Source organism: Temnothorax nylanderi, unplaced genomic scaffold (assembly GCF_030848795.1).
Source record: "Temnothorax nylanderi isolate EJ_2023f unplaced genomic scaffold, tnyl_v1.0 TNYL_tig0351_pilon, whole genome shotgun sequence".
Lineage (NCBI taxonomy): Eukaryota > Metazoa > Arthropoda > Insecta > Hymenoptera > Formicidae > Temnothorax > Temnothorax nylanderi.
The window spans coordinates 17,501-32,500 of NW_027249413.1; the positions used below are offsets into that span (position 1 = coordinate 17,501).

General features: G+C 37.2%; 1 protein-coding gene and 1 long non-coding RNA gene across 13 annotated transcripts in view; one reads left to right on the top strand and one right to left on the bottom strand.

Annotated features, from left to right (window-relative positions):
• Positions 1–5,503, top strand: part of LOC139781651 (uncharacterized) — a 17,667-nt gene extending 12,164 nt beyond the window's left edge. The window contains exon 2 of the long non-coding RNA XR_011720611.1: positions 5,357–5,503. This is a non-coding gene — a long non-coding RNA (uncharacterized lncRNA). The remainder of the gene's footprint in view (positions 1–5,356) is intronic.
• LOC139781649 (uncharacterized) overlaps positions 1–15,000 on the bottom strand; it is a 173,269-nt gene that overhangs the window by 16,481 nt on the left and 141,788 nt on the right. The gene's annotated exons all lie outside the window — the stretch shown is intronic.

The window sequence follows — 15,000 nt, forward strand, 5'->3', positions numbered from 1 at the left end:
CATTTTGTTATGAACCAGATCAAGCAGTTACCGGTACGAGCGGAGTACATTGCAAGTGAAACACGTAAGGATCCACACCTAAGCAAGATAATTCAGATCTTGGAAACAGGTCAGTGCCTTGCTCGTTTTGGATACAAAGCCCCAGAGACAAACTACACACTATCGAGAGACTGTTTACTCTTGGAGCATCGAGTTATTATACTGCCATCATTGCGGTCGGCCATTCTCGCAGACCTGCATGCAGTACACATAGGCATCGTCAAGATGAAGGGCCTAGTTCGCTCTTTTGTCTTCTGGCCAGGCATTGATGCAGACATTGAGAACGTCGCCAAAGCATGCACTGAATGTGGGAGGCATACACCGCCAAAATATCGTAAACATCACTGGGAATATCCCAAAGGACCTTGGGAACGGATCCATATCGACTACGCGGGCCCAGTTGCAGACATGATGATACTTGTTGTTGTGGACGCTTTCAGCAAATGGCTGGAGGTGAAAGTTACGAGCTCCACTACGTCAACCGCAATGATCGGAATCCTGGACGAACTGTTTGCTACGGCATTCCAGTTACTGTAGTCTCAGATAACGGCAAACAGTTTACATCAGCGGAGTTCAAAGAATTTCTACGAGTAAGTGGAATCAAGTACCACAAATTTACGGCCCCGTATCATTTATCGACAAATGGCCAAGCCGAGCGCTACGTGCAAACGATCAAAGACGCGCTTAAGGCAATGTCAATTACCAAGAATACCCTGCAACGCAATTTAAATGAGTTTCTGCGGCAATATTGCAAAGCTCCGCACACCACAGGGCAACCTCTTTCGCAGTTATTCCTGGGACGAAGCCTGCGTACCCGTCTCGACTTGGTGCGGTCCGACGACAAGAAGTCCACGAGGACAGTGTAGCCTCAGAGTCAGGTGGTCTTACCTTTTAGAACATTCCAACTCTCACAGGCAGTATACTTTCTTTCAGGTAATCCACGCATGGACAAATGGCTTCCCGGAGTCGTCGCCACCCGCCTAGGAGACCTCCATTACCAAATCGAGTTCAATGGACGATATTTTAAGGGACATATCGATCAGATCAGGAGTCGTCAGAAAGGTCGAAAAACTGCTGAACTGTCACGGCTTGTCCCGCCAAGCCTGAATGCAACAACCTCAGAGCGGTCACGGCGTATTCGTTACTACAAAGAAACTGGAGGGACACCACCAGTGCACTTACCGGCCGCTGCACCAGCGGTATCCCCGGCTAATGCTCCGATGCAGGGAGCAACCCCGCCTGTGTCTACTCCCGCGCCGACGCCACGTCGCTCTCAGCGACCACGGAGACCGCCACAGCGATTTACACCAAGCTAAATTCATTAACAATAATAAGAGGTTTTATTTCAACTCAATTGGCTATTATAAAGTTGATACAAACGTTACGACGTTTCGATCCTTGGTTCGGATTCTTATCAAGCAATCTACAAAGCAATTTGGTCTAAGATCATAATTAAAGTCATATTTTAAAATTAACGGAGCAAAGTTAAAAGCAATGTAATACCTACTGATAAAAAAGAACCATCACTTTCACATTAAACCCATGAAGATTTTTGCCGAAAAAATCATAAGTGTAAGATGTAGAATGTCGCTGGTAGTGACTTGAATTGATGCGGTATAAATGCGGTATAAATTGTTTTGTAGATTGCTTGATAAGGATCCGAACCAAGGATCGAAACGTCGTAACGTTTGTGTCAACTTTATATAATAGCCAATTGAGTCGAAATAAAACCTCTTATTATTGTTAATCTATATTGGCGGAACACTCTATCATTTTTGGTAAATTCATTAACATTAACGTAACTTAAACTTCAATGGTATTATTTGTTTTTTTTTTGTTGTGGGGGAGGAAATGTTGTGTATGAGACTTTCTGTTATGCAAACTGAGATTCGCCATAAGAATGGAACCCCACCCCCTTTTCTCTCTTTAGAGTCAGTCTTCTGCCTACCTTTGTTAATAGCACAACGAGTGCTGGCGTGTTAAATAAAGTACACGATTAGTGCGTACCTGTGCCACAATTAATTCTCTCATCCACCTAAATACACGACAATTATCGAATCTTATAAATGGCTAAATCGATCAAGTTCTAAGTGCTCAAGCTTGGGTTTGAATTATAAAATAAAAGTGTTTTTATTTTATATCTACCCAAGGAGCGCCAATGCGCGTATAATGCGCTTTAAATGTACATTAAACTTATAGTACAATATAGTAAAATATAGTAAAATATAGTACAGAGTTCACTGGTTGTCCGATTGGGCTCCTCGATCAATGAGCGTAGGTGCACTTTTTGGTATGCGCTGCCATAATATGCATAAATGCGCATATAATGCGAGACAAATACGCGCTTTAAATGTGCATTTACGACCCGCATTTAATGCATATTATGGCAGCGCATACCAAAAAGTGCACCTACGCTCATTGATCGAGGAGCCCAATCGGACAACCAGTGAACTCTGTACTATATTCGAATGCTCACTGCAATGTTTAGAGGCCGAGAACGAAGAAAAAAAGGATAGGTTGCTCAGTGTCCAGACAGAAAAAGAAACGGACGTTGAATAACCTATCTCTTTTTTTCTTCGTGCTCGGTCTCTAAACATTGCAGTGAGCATTCCAATATAATACAGAGTTCACTGGTTGTCCGATTGGGCTCCTCGAACAAAGATGCACTTTTTGGTATGCACTGCCATAATATGCATTAAATGCGCATATAATGCGGGACAAATACGCGCTTTAAATCTGGTTTTTTAAGCATTGCTGTGAGTATATTCCAGTACAGCTATCACAGAAGAAAAGAACATTCTTATTTAGAGAATATCTTTATTTTTGACATGTAAATCTTGAAATGAGATTATCCCAAGCAGCAGACAATGTTTTTTAAATGTTTTTTTAATATTTATTTTTCATTAATTATACATTGTACAATTCATTGTAAAAATAATATTTATTTAATGTTTATTAAATATTTATTTTACATTGATTATTTATTTGAAATAGTGATTTAGAGAAAATATTTATTTAACGTTTATTTGACGTTTATTTAATATTTCTTTTACATTAACAATTTATTTGCAATAATGATTTAAAAAAACATTTATTTAACATTTATTCGACATTAATTTAATATTTATTTTACATTAATTATTTATTTGCAATAATAATATGAAAAAAATATTTATTTAATATTTATTTAATGTTTATATTTAATATTTACTTCAAATATTATTTTATATTAATTATTTAATTGTAAGAGATGTTTCAATCGAATTTTTCTGTTGTTGTTTTGCTTTATAAATTATGTGCCGTTCCGTAAAAAATTTTCGCGTCATAGGACCCATAAGATTTTTTAACACTTTAAAGATATGTTGTAGACAAGTACAGGTAAGAAGGAAGCGTCAGAGTCAGAGGATCGTCACTTGTCCATTCGATCATCAAAGTCAAGCAACGTGGGCGCGGTACTCTACTCGGATGGGTGACCGGCTTGAGAGAGCAGTTTTTTCAGATGGACGCGCAGTTGTACGCACACCCAATATATAAAAAAACAGTTAGGAAAGCGGTTTTTAGATAAAGAAAAAGAACGTTCTTTAAACATTTCTTTGTCGAAAAAGTTGTTAAAATAAGCGTTCTTAAACATTAAAAAAATGTTTAATGTTAATAGAACATTTATTTAATGTTAAAAAAAACATTTTTTAAGGTTAACAAACGTTTATTTAATATTAAAAACACATTTCTTTAATGTTAAAAAAACGTTTTTTACAATATTAAAATAAATATTTTTTTAATAAGAAAAAAAGGATCTATCCCATTAATTTAAACGTTTTTTAAATATTTTTTTTCATTACTAAAAATGTTTTTAAAAACGTTTAAAAAATATTTTTTTGCTACTTGGGATATAGCGTAAAACAAAGATAAATTAGAGACTTAACGGCGAATGAGAGTCAGGCGCGGAACGTGGTGCGCAAATAAAACGAAAAAGTGTATTTAAAAGTGACGAACGTTTCGGCTCTTCTTTTGAGCCATCTTCAGCGCACGGAGAAAATTGCTACGGTTGTTACAACAACATTCTCTATGATTGAAAAAAAAATGTATGTGAATTCAAGTTAAATTGATATTACATTGAATGTAGCTGTTAAGATATGCTCATTTATATACAGTTTTCATAACCGTAGTTCTTACGATACGTGACATTCGGCTACAATACCCTCGTATATGGTTGCCTCAACCAAAGAATTATTGCTATCTCTCTTATGTGGTCTGCAGCACAAATATTATGGTTGAGAGATCCATAAGATATAGCTGCACGGTACAGCACTGAATCACTGCATGATTGAGAGTTTAGTTCCATTGCGCGCGCAAAAGAATTTCTGCATAGAATAAAGTGGATTTGATAAGAATGTTTTAACTTTATAAATATACTTTTTTCATAAATATATTTACGAACACAAAATTTCGTAATGAGCCGACACTGGTTTCTGACATTCAGCCGACATTAAGAAATATTACATCATATATCCAATTCAAAATTTTATTACTCTTTTTAAACTGAATTTGTTTCTTAAGATGATTTTTGAAAAATTATATATTTGTGCTGGTTATGACATATGTAGACTATATATAACACTCACATTAAATTAAGAAGTAGTCTACCACGTAAGGCAGTTGGCTCACGATCCAGAGGTCCCGAGTTCGAATCCCACCAAGGTAAGTGTTTTTTTCAAATACGAGAAAATATTTATAATCATAGACTGCATCTTAAGAAACAAATTTAGTTAAAAAATAGTAATAAAATTTCGAAATAAATAATTTTTTTTGTCGGGTGAATATTTGTTCATTATGGTTGTAACATCCATATATTATGGTTGCAACATCCATATAGTAGCTACCCTCATTAAGGTTAGGGCAACCATATAGGTCACTTCCAGAGTACTATGGTTTCCATAACCCTTTTGTATGGATGGGCGAAAATTAACATTATTATTCTGTTGTAGCAACCGTAACTTTTTCTCCGTGTATTAATACCGCACTCGCCAATGACCTTGACCTTGACATATGTTGTCAAGGTCACCCTCCTGAGTGACCTTCAGAAGGTTTTAGCCGGCGGTCGTTATTCGTTAAAAAGTTAATAACAAAAAAAAGTTTGGAAAATATAGCAGCTATTTTGAGTATTGGAACGTTTGAACAAAAATGAAACGTTTTTAAAAATAAAACGTTTTGTTCAAACGTGCACCATTTTTACAAAAAATGATATTTTTTAATTTCCGTACGTCTTTCTCGAGCTAATCTTATATAAAACTAAAAAATTTTTGGTTTTTTGTTCCAGGTCAAAAATTGGAGGAGAAATCTTTCCGGCCGCAGAACACTAAAGGCTTCCTTTGCTGAGCTCTGGCGCCGCCATTTTGTAAAAACAAAAATTGAAAAAAATTGTGAACACACTTTAAAGTATGTATAATAAAGGCCTTTAAACAGATTTTGTATTCCATTCACTATATTCCCATAAAAAATTGTCAAAATTTCCGGGCCGCTACAGTGGCGTTACCCCTTAAGCAAATAAAAAAATTTTTCAAACAAAAGTTGTTCAAATTAATTAATAGAGAAAGATGGTACAATAAAAAATAGGGGTTTTCATTTATAAAATTTGACTTAGGCCCTATTGGGCTCAATACAGGCCCTGGATCCAAAATCCAATAAAATCGTCTATTGGCCCCCTTCAAACCTTTCAACTTTTATCTCAAACACTTTTCCAATAAACCAAGCCGTCAATTGACACTTAACGAAGATTAACACAATAACATTTAAACGACACCCAACGATAAAGGGATCATGGCGACACTGATTAAATCGACATAGAACATTAAAGGTTAACACCCTGTTAACACCAAACCAACATCCAACGATGAGGATCAATCTCCAACCTAGACTCAACATTGAGGCTTAATCCCCAACCTACACTTATCATTGAGAATAAACTCCCAATATACACTCATCATTGAGGATTGAACCCACAACTAACCTAAACCTTAATGGTCAACACTCAATCTACACCTAAATTTAAGTGTTGACACTTAACTTTGATGACAAACACTAAACTTGCGCCCAAATGAGTATTAACACTCAAATTTGGGTGTTAACCATCAAAGTTGAGTGTACTTTTTCATAAGGGATGACTAATATATATGTCGAAATAGTTCACGCATACACTTTCCACGCAAAACGAGGTGCCACATGGGTTCGTGGCGTGCTTTACAAGCTCGTTTATATATATGGGACGTTCCACGTCAACCGGATCAGTGCTGCGGCCAAAATTTAAAGCGACGAAAAAATACGTATGAGGTCTCAATTTAAAGCTTGAACAAAGAGCTACAAAAAGCCATATGCGCCTTAGCAAAAATCAAGATGGCGACGTCAATATGGCGGCCATAAACTCAAAATTTTTGATCAATCAACCGGCTCAGTGCTGCCGCCAAAATGTTCAGCGACAAATAAATTCGTATAAGGGCTTATTTTGAAGCTCGAACTGAAAACTTTTAAAAGCCGTATGCACATTTGCAAAAATCAAGATGCCGGGTCCAAGATGGCCGACTTTTCGTCAAAAGGGCCTAGCGGAGTAAGCATGTGAAATCTGTCCTTGATCATACAGAGCTGACATTAATGTCACAAGTTAGTACCAATATGATAAAACTTTCCACCAAATATTATTTAAAAAAATTCATTTTTTTAGAAGTTATGCAGGGAGAAAGTAAAATAAAGAAATGTATTTTTCTCGAAAACCACTTGACCGATCTTGATGAAAAAAATATATGTTATGTAGACTAATAAAACTAATTAACAAAAAAAAATGTCCAAAATGTTTGCCAAAAAAAGACCAAAAAAAAAAAATATTTGAATTTTTTAATATTTTTTTTTAGGGTGATATGTTCGAGGTACCACTTTGAAATTTTTACGAAAATTTCTCTTAAAGTGTCCACTATAACATATATTTTTTTCAATTTTTTTAAAATGGTGGAACATAGTTAAAAATACGAAAATCGTAAGCGTCGCGTCACTCCGGCGCACAGTGCAGTGCCATTCCGCGTTGCGGGTGTTCGATGTGACTTTAATACCCAGTGAGAAACGATACATCGGATCGACGTCGATTCGATATCGATCCTATCAGATCTCATCGATGCGGTTCTGCAGGTTGTTGAACATCGATAGTTTCAAATATTTCGAGGTTATTTTGATGTTATGATAACTTTGCAAACAATCTGTTTTGGTAGCATGTAGCAATATAATATAATATTTTCTTTCAAGATTTTCAATGTTTTTCATGTTTGTCCATTATCAACGATTCGATATCGGTTCGATATCGATTCGACTTATGAGATGAAAAGAACTAAATTGTTTCCTGAATCGAAGAAAACTGAAAATTATTGTGTTTTAAATTATACATTAACCAAGTATGCGGTCTAATATATATATTTATATATATATTTATATATAATTTATATAAATTTGGAAAAAATATATACATAAACTTCACAACGTTTCCACCCAAGCTTCGGGTCCTTATCAAGTGATCTAGCAAAACGAAATAACGCACGGGGTCAAATAACAACGTCAATAATCAAATGTATAAAATTCTTTGTAGTCGGCGCAAACATATTCAATCTAGATTAATTACCTGATGAGAATAAAAGTCCCACCGCCAACACATTCTCAATCTAATATTTAAGAGGTTTTGGCAGAAACATCACGCATAGAAAGCTGAATTAAATTAAATAAAATAAATAAGTATTAACTAATATGCTAAATTAAATAAATGAAATAGTGTCAAAAAGTAACAAAGGAGGGTAATTACAAAGAGAATGTCCCACGGTAGCACCAATTTCCAAAACGTGTCATCTTAATAGATAATGTCTCGGAGTTAAGACAAAAAAGACTTCCGAGTCACGCAACGACTCATGTTCACACAATAAGAGTCGGGAACAAACTGACGATATCGCATGTGTTTTTAAAAACAGACAAATTGTCAGAGTATCCAACATCCGAAAATAAAACAATTAAACGCATGAGATGACCTTATCGTATATAGGATTTAAATTATCCGTGTCCTTTTTCAGATTAATAGTATCCGGATACTTTTTTATGAGGAACATTTCAGCGATTTCTCTCTTTTTTTTATTCTTTTCTCTGTGCAGTACTTCCACATCGGACCATTTGAAATCATGCCCAAGAGAAACACGATGTTTACTGACGACGGAATGGTTACTGTCGTCTTTCCTTATATCCCTGAAGTGTTCCGTTATCCGAGTCTTTAAATGTCGTTTAGTTTGTCCGATATACGATGCGCAACAATTATCGCAGTTAATTCTGTAAACCAATTCAGTCGAGCTATTCCTGTCAAGACGGTCCTTTCCTCTCCTTATAACAACGTCTAATTTTTTCGGGACAGTGTGAACAGCGACAAGACCAATCTTATTCAGCATGAGACGTATATCATCACCGAGGCCTTTAACATACGGTAGCACAAAACTTCTCCGTGGGTCGAATAAATTTTCCGGAGCGTTTTCGGTGTCACGTCTATTCAATACACTATTGCTGTTATACATTATTGGCGAAACAATTTCCTACTTCTTTATATAAATTTATATAAATTATATATACATATATATATATGTATATATATATATATATATATATATATATATATATATATATATATATATCATATAATGTCCATTTTAGAAAAGGATTATATACATTTATATATATGTTGTTATATGAAAAATTTGTTGCCGTGGATTACGTTTTTCAATGAGAAAAACGAGTTATGATAACGATAAGTTACTTTTTTTAGTGAGAATAATGAGTTATTATTATATTATTAATTAATTATAAATTTATTTTAAAAATATTATAAACATTTAAAATATATTAATATAACATATTCTTAAAATATATTGGGACAACTTCGCCGAATAATTAAGAATCATGCATGATGTACGCAATCAAATCGATGTTGAAACGATGTCGAATCGATGTTGATTTGAACTCTTTGACATCAATTTGACATAGTTTCGACATCGATTCGATTACTATTTCCCACTAGTTAGAGACGGAGCATGCGCTCTGAATATGTTTCAAGTGCAATTTCATGTGAGAAGGCATTTTCATGTCGTGAGTATGGTTAATACACACATCAAGACTGTCATTATTCTATTATTCTGTCAATAGGCCTATTTGTAATGAGCCGGCACTGGTTTCTGACATTCACCCGACATTACCCTTACGGAAAGAAACTACAGCGGATTACAGAAAATTATATTACAGGAACTACATAAAAGTATTACACAAAATTACAGACTGAAGTATTGTAATATACTGTAATATTTTCGTACTATACGCTCGGATTACAGGAAAATATTACAGGATTACAGTACTACAAGATTGCAGTCCTCTTAATACTAGAGGACACTGATTTCCGATATTTACCCGGCATAAAAAAAAATTATTTTTTTCTTAGTTTTATTACTTTTTTATAACTAAATTTGTTTCTTAAGATGCAGTCTATAATTATAAATATTTTCTTGTATTTGAAAAACACACTTACCTTGGTGGGATTCGAACTCGGGACCTCGGGACCTCTGGATCGTGAGCCAACTGCCTTACGTGGTAGACTACTTCTTAATTTGATGTAAGTGTTATATATAGTCTACATATGTCATAACCAGCACAAATATATAATTTTTCAAAAATCATCTTAAGAAACAAATTCAGTTTAAAAAGAGTAATAAAATTTTAAATTGGATATATGATATAATATTTCTTAAAGTCGGGTGAATGTCAGAAACCAGTGCCGGCTCATTATGAAATTACTTATAAAATATGAAATTAAAAAATAATAAAATGTGGTTAAAAAGTGATACATTAAATCTAATAAATTTCAAACAATATTTATAGAAATAATTTATATATATACAGCTGCATTGAAGTAAAAGTATACTATATATGGAGGTGGAGGGGTAAAAACCACAGTGGTGTAACTCAAATTTTTAAAAATATTTTCTCGTGTGCATAGATGCAATCTGTACAATATATAAATTGCATCTATGCACACGAGAAAATATTTTTAAAAATTTGACTTACACCACTGTGGTTTTTACCCCTCCATATATGATAAGACTCGCTATTTCAAATTTTATGGATTACTGGTAGCATTACGTTTAATACACATGTGTAGTAGTGTATTACACATTTTGTAGATTACATGTGTAGTCTACTACACAAGTCACTTACCACACGTGTAGTATATTACATATATAGTGGATTACACGTGTAGTGGATTTCACCCTTCATGATTAGACGTGTATTCCATATTACAGGGATTTCACGCACTAAGTAATTACAGCGTGTAATAACTACAGATTATTGTGTTCCTTTCTGTGATAACTACAGGTGGTCCTGTAGTAACTACACAAGTGTAATATTTACTGGCTGTAGTTTCTTTCCGTAAGGGTAAGAAAAAATTATATTCGTATATCCGATTTGAAATTTTATTACTTTTTTTAAACTGAATCTGTTTCTTAAGAATTTTTGAAAAATTATATATTTGTGCTGGTTATGACATATGTAGACTATATATAACACTTACATCAAATTAAGAAGTAGTCTACCACGTAAGACGGTTGGCTCACGATCCAGAGGTCCCGAGTTCGAATCCCATTAAGGTTAAGTGTGTTTTTCAAGTACGAGAAAATATTTATAATCATAGGTTGCATCTTAAGAAACAAATTTAGTTAAAAAGTAGTAATAAAATTTCAAAATAAATAGAATTTTTTTTTATGTCGGGTGAATTTCCTCATTAGAGTTCAAATTGACATCGATTCGACATTGATTCGATTGCTATATTTTTCATAAATATCAAATAATTCTTCAAACAAAGAGGTTGGAATCCCTCCGTTTGCAGACTCTATTATGACATCAAAAAACGTTATAAAAGCGCTCTAGTTATCATACGAAATATATCGATTTTTCAAAGATTTCGATATCGATGAATGTCAAAGCTGTGACCACCTGAATACCGAAATTGATGTGAAGATCGATTTTATATTGATATCGAGATTTCGATATCTAATCGACGTCGATCCGATGTATCATTTCTCACTGGGTAGCACATATGTACGTCTGCAATTAGCCTATAATATGTATACTTTTTCATTTTTATATTTAAAAACTGCAATCTGCAAAACCAGTATATGCTGCATATGTATCAACAACATGTAGATACATATATCCGCACCTAGCGGCTGCAAAGCTAACTGCGTCGTGTGCACCGCGATTGACTGTAATATGTATCGTACGTGAAACGTAGTGAGAGGCGAGGGGGCTCACGTTAAAAAAGCACCCCGATTTTACGGAAACGTAGTGAGAGGCGAGGGGACTCACGTTAAAAAAGCACCCCGATTTTACGGAAACGTAGTGAGAGGCGAGGGGACTCACGTTAAAAAAGCACCCCGATAAGGAGTTTAAAACCGTACTGCAACCTCCACGTGGTAAACTCTGGAAACTATAAAAATTAAAAAGTATACATATTATAGGCTAATTGCAGACGTACATATGTGCTATTAAAGTCACATCGAACACCCGCAACGCGGAATGGCACTGCACTGTGCGCCGGAGTGACGCGACGCTTACGATTTTCGTATTTTTAACTATGTTCCACCATTTTAAAAAAATTGAAAAAAATATATGTTATAGTGGACACTTTAAGAGAAATTTTCGTAAAAATTTCAAAGTGGTACCTCGAACATATCACCCTAAAAAAAAATATTAAAAAATTCAAATATTTTTTTTTTTTGGTCTTTTTTTTGGCAAACATTTTGGACATTTTTTTTGTTAATTAGTTTTATTAGTCTACATAACATATATTTTTTTCATCAAGATCGGTCAAGTGGTTTTCGAGAAAAATACATTTCTTTATTTTACTTTCTCCCTGCATAACTTCTAAAAAAATGAATTTTTTAAAATGATATTTAGTGGAAAGTTTTATCATATTGGTACTAACTTGTGACATTAATGTCAGCTCTGTATGATCAAGGGCAGATTTCACATGCTTACTCCGCTAGGCCCTTTGATGTCAATGCCTTTAAAAACACCAGATTTGTTTGAAAATTTATCGACAGGGATTTTGAACGTCACTTCTCTCAAATCTGGTGTGATAGGTTCCAAATCACAAAATGGCGGATCCAAGATAGCCGACTTTTCGTCAAAATTTGATGTAAAAGCCTTAAAAAACACCAGATTTGTTTGAAAATGGATCGACAGGGATTTTTAAGGTCACTTATCTCAAATCTGGTGTGATAGGTTGCAATTCACGTAATGGCGATCCAAGATGGCCGACTTATGACTAAAATTTGTATCAATTGCCTCTAAGAACACCGGATCTCGTTGCAAAAGGATTTATGGAGGTTTCTAATATTGGGATTTTCACTCGTGACGTAGCCGTGACGTCACAAGGCCAAGATGGCTGGCCTATTCCTGAAAATTGTACGCAAACATATGATCTGAGGTGGTTTATCGTGCCTTTTAAACGCGTGTGATAAAAATATGTACTTAAATATAAAAGAAATATGTGCATTTGCACAGTGCACCCCTTCCTCAAGGAATTTCATGGAAGGAGAAAATTTTGTTGTGCTTTGGACATTTATTAACATGCGGGATAACCTCTCAAGATAATGACAAATGGCATTTAACTGCATATTGCCTTCAAATGTCAGATGTTAAAGGTGCACCTCACGAAATAAACATAGTGATATTGAAACCAGGGAAAATATCATCCGCAAAATGTAGTTGCAAAGCAGGGATGAGTGCAAAATGCAAACACACGGTTGCAGTTTTGCTATATTTTAATCGGTAAGTACATATAAAAGTTATTAATGTATGTTAACAATAACACATGTAGTAGTATGCTGTTTTTAATCAATGTAAACTTTTAGACATGATGTCGGTTATCGACCCAGTGCTCTGAATGTCAACGTGAAGAAATTCAAGCAAGCGCGGGTAAACGGCGGGAGTAACTATGACTCTCTTAAGGCGTAGGGCGCTCTAATTTGGCGGGCGGAACCCTTGGCCGGGGTCAAACACAACATCCTTCTGGCAAAGATTTATGCAAGCTATAAGGCTGCTCTTGGACTGTTTTGTCGACGGTTTTCTTATTTTCGGTGGAAAATAAATACGCGCGATCCGCCATGCGCTGTACCAATAATTTAGGCCGGCTCAGGGGGAGCGAGGAGACCCGCTTGGGAACCGGGTCCTCCTGGATGAGAGTCATAGTTGCTCGTTCACAAGGGGGCGCAGCCTGTCGTCTGCGCCCCAAGTCTGCCCCACCTCCAAGATCGGTGTCCGCTGGGTACCCGGCTTGCCGGGGAGCTAACGGGGTTCAGGCGACACGGGAGCATGCCCTGGGCTCTCGGCCGGTTTCGACCGATGCCAGCGGGTTTCATTCCCGTCAGGGCAACAACATCGAGAACATACCCTGGGCTCTCGGCCAGTTTCGACTGGTGCCAGCGGGTTCATTCCCGCCAGGGTAATAACGAGAGCACACCCTGGGCTCTCGGCCGGTGCCAGCGGGTATCACTCCCGTCAGGGCAATACAGCTGGTCACGGGCTAGCAACCCCGGCTGGCTTATCTTAAAGTCGCTAAATATAGAAATGGCAAAGCCTCGGACGATGGGGAACACGGCCCCATTCCCCTGGAACACGGCCAGGGGGCTATACGGAGACAACCAAGGCAAGAAACACTGGTCTCGAGCGATGGGGAACACGGCCCCATTCCCCTGGAACACGGCCAGGGGGCTATTCGAAGACAACCAAGGCAAGAGTTACAGGTCTGTGAATTATCGCTCCCCTTCAATCGAAGGCGGTGCGAAAGTTGCGCCGGAGTGGGCGAATATATGGCTCTCACTATCAAAGATGAGGCCCGGCGTATTGAGGAAGTGCACCCTCACCTAAGCGTCAGATATAAATGTGAATGGTGTGGCAAGTCGTATGCGTCGTACCATGCGGCTGCATGCCACCTGTCAAAGTGCCCAGCAGCCGGGGTAAATGAGGGGCAACGAACCGTAAAGCAGGGCCGGTTCGACTGCCCGGAGTGTGACAGAAATTTCACCTCACAACGAGGGCGGTCGCAACACTAAAGGCTGGCGCACCCGGTAACAAGGAACCGATTGAGATCAGAGCAAACGGCTCCGAAGGTGAATGAACAAAGACGGGGCAGAGTTTTTTCTGCCGAAGATATCAGTAGGATGCTAGAACTCGAAGTGGAGCTCATGGGCAAGATGAACATAGCGAGAGCTATGGTTCCGTTTATGCCGGAGAAAACCCTGAAGCAAATAAGGGACAAAAGAAATGAGTCGTGTTACAAAAGGTGGAGAGAACAACGCCTCAGTAGTACACTTTCTAATCAAGAGGCTGTCGAGGAAAAGGACCAGCAAGTGGGCGGTGCACCACTAGAGGTCGACGAGGCTTTTGTTGATGCAGAGAAGAACGAGGATGTTTTCATGGATGCGGTCGAGACACCAGGCGATATTTACAGCTTTGAGGAGTCTTCGTCAACCATGAGTTGGAGGCAAGCCAGCATTGCGGCTGTGCTTAAGGAGCTCAAGAGTAGTGAGCCCAAGGAAACGCTGGAAGTGCAACGGCATATTATCGAGCTCCTGACGGCAAAGAGTGAAGGTCAGGCAATAACACAGGCAGAAGTAGACGCAGCCTACGAGCTGGTGGTCAGTTTGTTCCACGCCCCTGCAACTGGGAAGAAAGGCGGGAATTCCCGGAAGCATCGGAGTCGGAGGAAAGAGCTCTCGGGTAGAAGCGAACGCAAAGCCCGAGCCTATGCCCTTACGCAAGAGTTATATAAAAACAATCCTGCTATGCTCGCAAAAATGGTAAGAGAGGGTATGGACATTCAAGCGCAAGATACATGTGAAT